Consider the following 10,906-nt stretch of genomic DNA (forward strand, 5'->3'; position numbering starts at 1 on the left):
AAAAGAACCATACATGATGAAAGGAGTCTTGGTAGAACATGTGTTAAATACTTGGCTGCTAACTCAGCAGTTCGAGTTGATTTTGACTCAGTGTAATGCTATAAGACAGGGCAGACTGCCTCTGTGAGTTTTGGAAACTGTAGGTCTTTACTGGAGCAAGCAGAATGCCTAGTGGATTTGAACTGCTGACCTTCGGGTTATGAGCCTCATGCATAACCCAGTATGGCACAAGGGTTTTATGAGAAGACTCAGAAAGATTATAACCTGGAAACCCCCATGGGGCAGTTCTCTGTCACATAGGGTTATTATGAGTTGAAAATAAATTCAACAGTACCTAACAGCAAAAGCAACATACACCTGGCCAAATGAGATTTATCTCAAGTACATAAACTTGGTTCCATATACAAAAAGCAATGTGTCATCATATTAATAGACAGGGTTAGCTTATGATCATCTCAATAAATGCAGGTAAATAATTTGAGAAAAGAAATATCGTTTCTTGAAAAAACACACTTTACATCTCAAACTTGGAGTAGAACAGAAGTTCCTCAAAATGATGTTATTATAATACATCTTATTTCCAAGTGACTGGTAGTAATATCTTCACAATTAAAATCAGAAATACACATGAGGATATTACTACCAAATATACAGAAATAAAAAGTATTACAAGAGAATAATGCAGTCAACAGTACAAATCAACAATTTAAATAATCTAGAAAACAAAGAAAATGGTCCGGTATCTCACCTTATATATTTTTTAAAAAACAAAAATATTCAATATGGATGAAAGGCCATATGTAAATGTGAAAGCTAAAGTTTAAAAAGTCCTATAAGAAAACATAGGTGTGAATCTCCATGGCCTTAGATCACTTTAACGAAGTTGATGATCTTGTCACTAATTATTAGAATGAATTATAAAAATACACCTCTCATAACAGCAAGGAAACTCCAAATTGATGCATGAGAAAATCTTTTAAAAAGGTACAAGACCACCAAGGAAGCAAGTATAAATTTTTACTTGTAGATCCGGGGGGGAGGGTGGGGGCGGCAAGGGGAATGCCTAAAATAAATAGAGTGGGATGCTAGAATCAATATTGGGAACCAAATACTGTAAAGATATCAAGTGTCCTTATGTACACATTTAGCCCTTACTGTAGCTAGCAAGAAGACCGTCACATTCTGGCTACCTTTCTCCAAATTTACAATGGGAAAATGACAGAAGGAAGAATAAAAAATCATTTTGTATAAAATACATAATCTACCACCTATTATAAAGATGTGTATGTGGGTGTTCAAAGGGGTGGGGTTTTCAAAAAGTTCGTGGAAAATCTCCATTATATTACTATTCAATTTTGCCACAAATTTTTAAAGCCCCTGGTGTGTGTGTGTGTGTGTGTGTGTGTGTGTGTGTGTTTGTGCATACTCAACTAAACTCACTACCACTCAGTTGCCCTAACTTCACCCAAAGTATGCCTACCAGTTTGATAAAGTATTTAGTCTCTCTCAGGGATTTTCATGTTTGGTAGAAAATGACACACTACCTGATATATATGTATGTATGTATGTTTGTGTGTATATATATATATGTGTGTGTGTGTGTGTGTGTGCTTGTATGTGTGTGTTAGTCTGGATTGACTCGAGAAACAAATTCAGACACTCATATATGTATAAGAGAGAACTTTATATCAAAGAGCAGTTGAACATTAAGAAAACATCCCAGCCCATTCCAGATCAATTCCATAAGTACAATATTAGCCCGTATGTACGATTCCAGTCTGGAAATTCCTCTTCAAACTCATGTAACACATGCAATGACTCTGAATGCAGGAAGATCAGAGGCCAGTGGGTGCAAAGTCTTGTGGATCTAGTGTTGGTGGAAGCATCCCAGTGCTAGCAGGGGCTAGCACGCGGCTCCTCCAGCTCCAGGGCTCTAGTGTGGCTCCATGTGTCTTATCAGCAGGAAGATGAAGCAGAGAGTCTGTCTGTATCTGGCCTCCAGTGTGCTATTTATCTACGTGGTGCCTCCAAATGAGGTCATCTAACTGCGACCTGATTGACAGGCTAAACTCCACCGCTTCGCAAGTTGACACCAGATTATGAAAACTAATTTTTGATATATGAATTAACTTGCTCACTGGCTCCTTTATTCCCTAAGCATGAATTGGGCAGGTTTTCCGTAGAAAACATGGTGTTAGTGGGGGTGGGGGTGGTGGCAAGTATAAACGAGGAAGAAAACACAACCAAAATCATGAAGTCACCTTTGGCTCTCATGTGACCCTCTAAGGGGATTATGGAGGTGTCAAATCTATGAAAGACAGGCGCATCTGCTGGGCAGCTGGTAGGTTTGACCGGCTTACTTTGAGCTAATAAGCCCAAAGAGTAAAGCAGTGTTCTACCAGGGCTATAGACACATGCCATGTACAGAAACCTGCACACACACAAAAGAAAGAAAAGAACATGTCATAGGGTCGGTTTTGACTCATAGTGATTCTCTAGGACATAGTAGAATGGTCCTGTGGGTGGGTTTCTCGGGTTGTAAGCCGTTAGTGGAGCAGACAGCAGCCACTTTGTCCCACAGAACAGATGCTGGTTTCAAACTGCTGCCTTTGTGATTAGCAACCTAAAGACAAAGTTCAAAGAAGGCTTAAACAGGGCGTGGAAGGGGGATCCTTTTAAATGAAACCAAGTATAAATGCCTGGAGTGAGGCAGTTTGGGTCCCTGGGAGGGAATTTTAAATTAAATTGGTAGCAGCCCTGACTGATTTTAAGAAGTTGAAAGTCTGGAATGGGAAGCCGCTGTTGGCCGTTCATGTTTGGACACTCCATAAACCAGAGACTAACAACCTGGGACAAGCACGGGGGATGTCCTGTGCTCCTGCAGATCTGCAAGGATTTCCAGAGATGCTGAAGGGTTGATACTCTAGGACAGTGGTTCTCAACCGTCCTAATGCCCTTTAATCCAGTTCCTCATGTTGTGGTGACACCCAACCATAAAATTGTTTTGTTGCTACTTCATAGCTGTAATGTTGCTACTGTTATGAATCATAATGTAAATATGTGATATGCAGATTGTAGTTTCATTGTTACAAATTGAGCATAATTAAAGCACAGTAATTAATCAGAAAACAATATATAATTATATATTCTGAAATATTTATGTGTTTTCTGATGGTCTTAGGTGACCCCTGTGTCGAGACCCACAGGTTGAGAATCACTGCTCTAGACTTTGTGGCCCTTCTTGCCCATGGCCATCATGGTCTACAAATGCAGCTGCTCTTATATCTTGAACGGGCATCTGAATTGTTTATGGTTTCGATGATATGTACAGACTGAGAACCGGAGGACCCAGGCAAGAATTTGCAGTCGTCTGGGAAGTCAGACTGGTGATAGTATCTGGTGAAGCCACAGGAGTTAATGGAGGGGTGAAACTATGTGTTAGGGGCAGAAGGGTAGGGTTGGATTGGGTATGCATGGACATCTGGAGGAGGAATAATTTTCTCTGCTGGATCATGCACAATAGGCAGACCTGAGGACAGAGCTGAAAGCAGGGCTGAGAGAAAAGGCTGAATTTTTGATGGCTTAGCTCCTTTGTCTGAATTGGGTGGATGTTCAAGAAACACATGCTCAAGAAACAAGAACTCGGCCTACAGGCCCTATGAATCATGGGTGTGGATGGTTAATTAGTTGAAATCAGGTGTCAATGTACAGAAATGGGTCGGGATGACCTAGCCCCATGATTCACTACTCACCGCACACATTGTTCCTCAGAAGACCAATTGTATTACTCTGGGTAAACTAGAGAAACAAATCCAGAGAGACTCATATGTGTGCAAAAAAGAGCTTTATATACAAGAAACAATTGAACATTGAGAAAACATCCTAGCTTGGTCCAGATCAAGTCCATAAGTCCGATATTGGCCCATATGTCTGATACCAATCTATAGAGTCCACTTCAGACTCATGAAACACATGCAATGACGCCGAATGCAGGGTGATCACAGTTCAGTGGTTGGAAAGTCTTGTGGACCCAGTTGCAGTGGAAGCATCTCAGCACTGGTGTGGTTCTCCACATGACTCCTCCAGCTCCAGGTCTCTGGCTCCATTACCATAGCTCCAAGTGTCTTGTCAGTAGAGGGTCTTTCAGGGAGTAAGCATGTGTCCCGCCTCCAACGAGCTATTTATCTCCTTAGCGCCTCCAAATGACACCATCAAGCTGTGACCTGATTGACAGGCTAAACTCCACACCTTTACTAGTATGTTCCAAATTGATAATAGGTTTTGTAACTACCCAGACCACCCCTTTTCAATTTGATACTTACACATAACTCTTTTTCAAACAAACAGTAATAAAATCATATCTGTACCTAATTGACTAAAACTAAAATGCATACAATTCAATATGTGTTACCCTCATTTAAATATAACATTCTATAAGTGAACAAAATAAAAATATCCTATGCCTACCAATTCCAGTTAAGTAACACCTACACTTTAATCCTATAATCTCATGAATATATTCCCCCAACTACGTATGTTTGTAAGCCAACCACTTCGTGCCTTTATCTGCCCCATTTTGGGTATCACATTTCTATACTGTCCGCTTATATAAACCCAGTGCTCTGAGGAAACATATTCTTTGATGTGAAAAATCTTCATTGCCCTTGGAACCTTGTGAAATCTGCATCCATAAACAAAGTCAAATCAGGACAGGCCGTCCATAAAGTCTGTAGCAATATACACCAGTTTGCAGGTTGAAAAACCTTCTGTTAATCTGGTCGGGTTCTAGTCAATTCAATGTGGGCTGCCTCACTTGGCTTCACCAGAGTGCCCATTAGCCACCTTGCCTTTAGACAATGGGCATCATCACAAATTCTCAATAACCCTAGCCCCTGGGGTTAGGTCATGAACTTCAGACCAGTCAACCCTCACTCATCTACCATCTACTCCAAAGCACCAGGTAAGGCTTATCTTTGCAGAGCCTTTTTTGCAGGCTTATCTTAAACCCATTTAAAGATCAAATTTTAATGGCTGCAGGCAAATGGGATTACTACAAGCTCCCTATTTTCATACTTCCCAATAATCATTTCTATCAATCATTATATCACCAAGAGTAAACATAAGAAATAGTATGAACAAAGTAGAATCAGATCCTTAACTGAATTCATAAAACAGTCAAGTTTAATCCTTACGTAGCTTATCTTAATTTTTTATCTAAACTGTTCTATGGATACAAAAATATGGGATTAGGCCTCTGACAGCATAGCCTCAAGCCAGGGCTAGGCCTTCTGTCAGCCATTCTGACCTCGGTCAGCCATTTTCTCTAACCAGCATGGTCTCTGAGAAATTCAAGGGGCAATTTCCAGCCCTGAGCTCAAAATACACATTAACAACATTCATTTTTGCCATTTCACACAGGAATAGCCAAAGATAACAACCAAATAAAATAATCAAAACTTTAACTTCCCTTATTCTTTCCAGAAAATAATCCAGTAAACTGCATGGACATATCTGACCTGTGGCTAGTTAAAGAAGAAACACTCCCATGAGGGAGAGATCAAACAAACATGCACTCTTGATCTTTATGATTTGTTTCTCTAGTACCCTAATCCCAAGGTATCATAATGTGTTAGTCCGGGTAGACTACAGAAACAAATTCAGGGAGACCCATGTGTGTATAAGAAAGAGCTTTATATACCAGAAAAATTGAATATTGAGAAAACACCCCAGCCTAGTCCAGATCAATTCTATAGTCCAATATTAGCCCATATGTCTGATGCCAATATATAAAAATCTTCTTGGATTCATGAAACACATGCAATAATGCTGAATTCAGGGTGATCACAGTTCAGTGGGTGGAAAGTCTTGTGGATCCAGTTGCGGTGGAAGCATCTCAGCACTGGTGTGGTTCTCCATGTGCCTCCTCCTGCTCCAGATCTCTGGTTGCCATCAGCATAGCTCCATGTATCTTTTCAGTAGAAAGTATCTCAGGGAGTAAGCATGTGTCCTGCCTCCAAGAACTATATATCTCCTTAGTGCCTCCTGATGAGGTCATCAAACTGTAACCTGATTGACAGGCTAAATTCCACCCCTTCACTTGTAAGGCTCAAATTGACAACAGATTATGTAACTACTACATCAATCTCTCCTGCATGGTGGCCAATCTGTTTCGCAGAATGCTCTCAGTTTCCCTGGTTGTAGTTTCACTCCATAAACTTGAATATGTACCTTGTTGAATTTCTTTAGCATGATCTGAAAGGGAGTCTCCTTCCCCTGTGTCTCAACAGTCACATCTAGACCCTGCCATTCTTCTCTTGAGGATTTTCAGGTGCCTCTTAGCTTTGGTGGGTCAGTATCAAACTCTGACCCAGAGCCTTCATTGTAAAATTCACAGATACAAACATACAAGATGCCCCATTCCCTGTACTGACTGAAGACCACCATGCTTTCCCATTTGTGGGTACTTGGATGGTTGTCAGGAGTTGATGGTTGTGACTTCTGGTCATGTGACTGTGGGCTCACACTCTTAGGAGGTTCAGAAAACCAGGATCAGCTGTTCTTTCAGGCACTTCATTCCCTCAGGAATTGGGTCCATGGCAGTTGTCACCCCTAGGAGGAGAGGATCCACAGAGTGAAATCCGCCACCACCACCACCCCGCTCCCCCCCAGGTGTGCTGAGCGGAGAGTTGCCACGGGAGGAAGATGAAGGCCCTTCTCAGAGTCCGCTTCTTCCTGGAGGCTGCAACTCTGTGGCCAATCCTTCAAGAAGAGACTAGATTACCGGGCAATGCACCTGAAATATTGCTCAAGTCACTTGCCAATGCCAAGGGGGTTATCAGAAAAGGAACAACATTGTTGTGCTGATACCTGGCTCAGTGGATTCTTATCCAGAGACTAAGCCTGCCTGCAACTGGGCTCCTGAGGACTTTTATAGGGCAAGGATTGCTTACAGAGCGTAGGTTATAGAAGTGGAAGCAGGCAGAGGGAGGGGGAGTAGGGTAAGGATTGCTGGGGGCTTTTCACATTCCTGAACTTATGTTGAGGCTCTTTATCTGTGCAGCAGCACATTGACTCTGTCTCATATCCAGAGTCTCTGTCTCATATCCAGATTAAGTCACATGCAACATGTAACTAGATCAATGTTCTAAAATAAGGTTTCAAGGCAATAACAGTAAGGTATGGGAAAAATCATGGAGGAATGAGGTCCTAATTATTATACATGCATATTCTTTGGACAGTTGGGGGAAAACCTTTTACAGATAAGTTACAAGGAATAGGCAAGTAAACAACTGTGTGCAAGAAATTTAACACATTCTGTACAATGTCTTCACTTTGCTGTCACCATTTGTACATGCTTTGCAGTTTACTTGGCCACTACCATTGAGATTTGGCTTCCCTAATCATTTCATCAACCTCTTCATCCAATAACTTCTCTCCCAGGTTTGTAACCATGTGACTACGTCCTTCTGCACTGATATGGCTATTGCCATCCTTATGGAACACACAGAATGCTTCTTTAATTTTTATTTCATTCTCTGTGTCTGTGGTAGTTGCAAAATTTCATATAAACTTGATGTATAAAAGGGTAGGCATGGAGTCTAGCCTGTCAATCAAGTCCTGCCCTGCCCCCTGCTGCCCAAACCCGCCCTATCTCTGCTTCCACCTCCCTGTGGCATGCCACTCTGAGACATGCCAGAGCACTGGAGATGCAACCTCCATCATTGGATACAGAAAACTTTGCATCCACCACCCTGCATTTGGCTGCATGAGACTCGTATCAGACTTAGGTACTTGATCTAGACTGGGCTGAGATGTTTGCTTAATATATAATTGTTTCTTGATAAAAAGTTTTCTCTTACACATATATGAGTGTCAATGGATTTGTTTTTCTGGTCACATGCCTAACGCCGTGCCCTTCATTTTACTTGCCATCATTGTTAGAAATTCTGGAAAGTCAATTGTGCCATTACCATTAGCATATACTTCTTATCATGTCTTATAAGTCTGCTTCTGTGTGATGCTGCCCAAGAAACCTCCCAATCCCTTTGTTGTTCTAGTTCCAGCACCATCCTTGTCAAATAGTGAAGCAGCTTTCTTGAACTTGGCATTATGCTCTTCAATCAATTGGTCAGCCAGGCTGCAAGCTCTACCCAACTCAGAGAATCATTCATACAACCACCGAGCTCACTATATCCACTCAGATTTCTACCCTGTCTTATATGGCCACTGTACGTTACCAATGATTCCAAGGCAGTGGCAGTGATACATCATGGGGATGATTGATAATGTTCTTTAACATAAAATGACAATGATGTCTCTGAGATGAACCAGAGACATACGTAAACAATAGATGTATAAAAGCATGTGGGGCTTGCCCTTAATTCTAGCCTCAAACTAAGAACAATTAGTTATTATCACCTGGCCCTGTTTGATGCTCGCCCTGATAAAAGTATCACTGAAGATATGGGTAGAATAGCAAAGTGTGGTGAAGAAAGCAGACAGTGCCTGATTATCAAAAGTCTAGTGTTTTAAAGGGTTGTTTTCAACAAACAGCAATCTAAGTGAGGCATAAACTAAGTCCACATGGAAGAAGCACACTCGCCTGTGTGATCCAAGGATTGTTGATGGTGGACTCCAAATCTAAAGGAGGGAATGGTATTAGAACTTAATACGAACACCTGGTTTGCAGAAGTCTGTGGATAACAGTGGAATCCCAAAATCCATTTGCAGGTTCCACAGGTTGAATAAGCCTATGGTGAATCCCATATGATCATAGTTGAGGGGAATGATCAGTCCTGTCAGACAGAAAGCATTGTAAAGTCAATTTTGGCATATTTAACTATGTTAAAATGTAATATATTTTCTTTTGATTTCCCCTTTGAGCCATTTTGTGTGTGTATGTTTTTAAAAAGTTTTATCACAAGTAATAAGTCATAGTTAGGTCTCTAAATTCTTTTTTAAACATTTTATTAGGGGCTCATACAACTGTTATCGCAATCCATACACACATCAATTGTGTAAAGCGCATTTGTACATCATGCTCAAAACATTTTCTCTCCACTTAAACCCCCGACATTAGGTCCTCATTTTTCCCCTCCCTCCCCGCTCCCCCCTCCCTCATGAGCCCTTGATAGTTTATACATTGGTATTTTGTCATATCTTGCCCTGTCCTACGTTTCCCTTCATCTACTTTTCGGTTGTCTGTCCCCCAGGGAGGAGGTCACATATAGTTCCTTGTAATAGGTTCCCTCCTTCCTACCCATTCTCCCTTTACCCTCCCTGTTTCGCCACTCAGACCACTGGTCCTGTAGGGCTCATCTGCCCTGGATTCCCTGTGTTTTCAGTTCCTATCTGTACCAGTGTACATCCTCTGGTCTAGCCAGACTTGCAAGGTCGAATGGTAGTGGGAGTAGGGAGGAAACATTTAGGAACTAGAGGAAAGTTTTATTTCTCATTGTTGTTACATTGCACCCTGACTGGACCCTTTGAGCCATTGTAAAGTTGTTTCAGTTTTTAAAAACATAAAGAGAAAATAAATGGGGATTAATCCTCTAGGAATTCCCTCTGACCATAGACAGGGATGTGGATAGCCTTACAATCCTGCAGAATGAATTTGAACGTGAATTATTTCAGATGCAGTTAATTTAAAATTTGATAAGTGTCATTTTATCTCTTTTGGTTCATTTAAAATTTGTTCATGTGTTAATATGTTCTGCTTCAGTTTCAATTGAGGTTTTGCTCTGTTTTACTTTGTTATTGTTATTATTTAAAAATATTTCTTTTCTATATTTGAAATCCAGAGTAGGTAAATCTAGTGATTAAAGGTTCCTCGTGAGTAAGCCGGGTGGGGTGGGGGTGGGGTGGGAGTGGGAGTGGGAGTGGAGAGCTAATAATGATGACTCCAATGTTCTAATGAAATTGTTCTAAAATAGATTATGGTGATGACTGTGCACAACTCTTCCTTTTATGGTTGGACAGTTGAATTCTATGGTACATAAATTATATGCCAATAAAATTATTAAATAAATAAATGCAAATTTTTAATTTTATTCTCACTTCTGAATTTCCCTCCCCGTGAGATTTATGATACATTCTGAATTGGATTATTAAGTTGATGCATATTTATTTAAAAGAAATTTTGTCATTCAATCTATCAGAACAAAGTTCATGACCTTGCTTTTGAGTTTTTCCACTCTGAAATGCATGTGCTGTCATAAGTGATTTACTCGGTCTAAACATTTTAATTTCAAATAGAGCTTTATTTCCTTGGACATTTTTTGGTGAAGCAGGTATGAACCTCATCCCAAAGCCCTGTGTAAGATATATAATTTTAACTTCTTAAACTGAAACTTCTTTTTTTCCATCACATTTCATGCTGAGCTTTCTGGAAATTTCCTCTCAGTGGATTGAAGATTGTAGTTATACCTGGGAGTGGTCCACAGCACCTCATGGCAGTAAAATGCTTTTTGAATTTCACAGTGTCAAGCCTGGAACTGGGTACCCTTCAAGTCCATTTTCACTCACAGAAGTGGTGAAGGGGTGTTCACTTCCAAAGTCACAAAGACAGCGTGTCTCCTGAGCATGTGCCCAGACTACCTCTGGATGCAGCTTCCTTTTACAATGGGGAAATGGCAATACCTCAACCTGCCATTACACAGAGGGCTTGACATTCATTGAGGTGATTCATTTATAGTGGCACAAAAATATTCTGACCTGTGGTTGTGTACTAGATGTTTTGACTCACAGACAAATTGGGCTGACTCTGAGCAGCTATAGTGACTTCAAGGATAGCCATTGGTCTGACACAAGAAGGAGTGGGAAGAAAGTCAGTCAAGTTTGCTGATTCATGTTAGAAAAGACTTAGAAAGAGAAGAAAAGTGCTCTCTCCCTTCCCCCATCCCCCACT

At 40.8% G+C, this 10,906-nt stretch overlaps 1 pseudogene; it reads right to left on the reverse strand.

The window, feature by feature from the left end:
* Nucleotides 1–7,327: 7,327 nt before the first annotated feature.
* LOC105979958 overlaps nucleotides 7,328–10,906 on the reverse strand; it is a 9,721-nt pseudogene continuing 6,142 nt past the window's right edge.

Source organism: Echinops telfairi, unplaced genomic scaffold (genome assembly GCF_000313985.2).
Source record: "Echinops telfairi isolate 266 unplaced genomic scaffold, ASM31398v2 ScPeMD7_20;HRSCAF=75, whole genome shotgun sequence".
Lineage (NCBI taxonomy): Eukaryota > Metazoa > Chordata > Mammalia > Afrosoricida > Tenrecidae > Echinops > Echinops telfairi.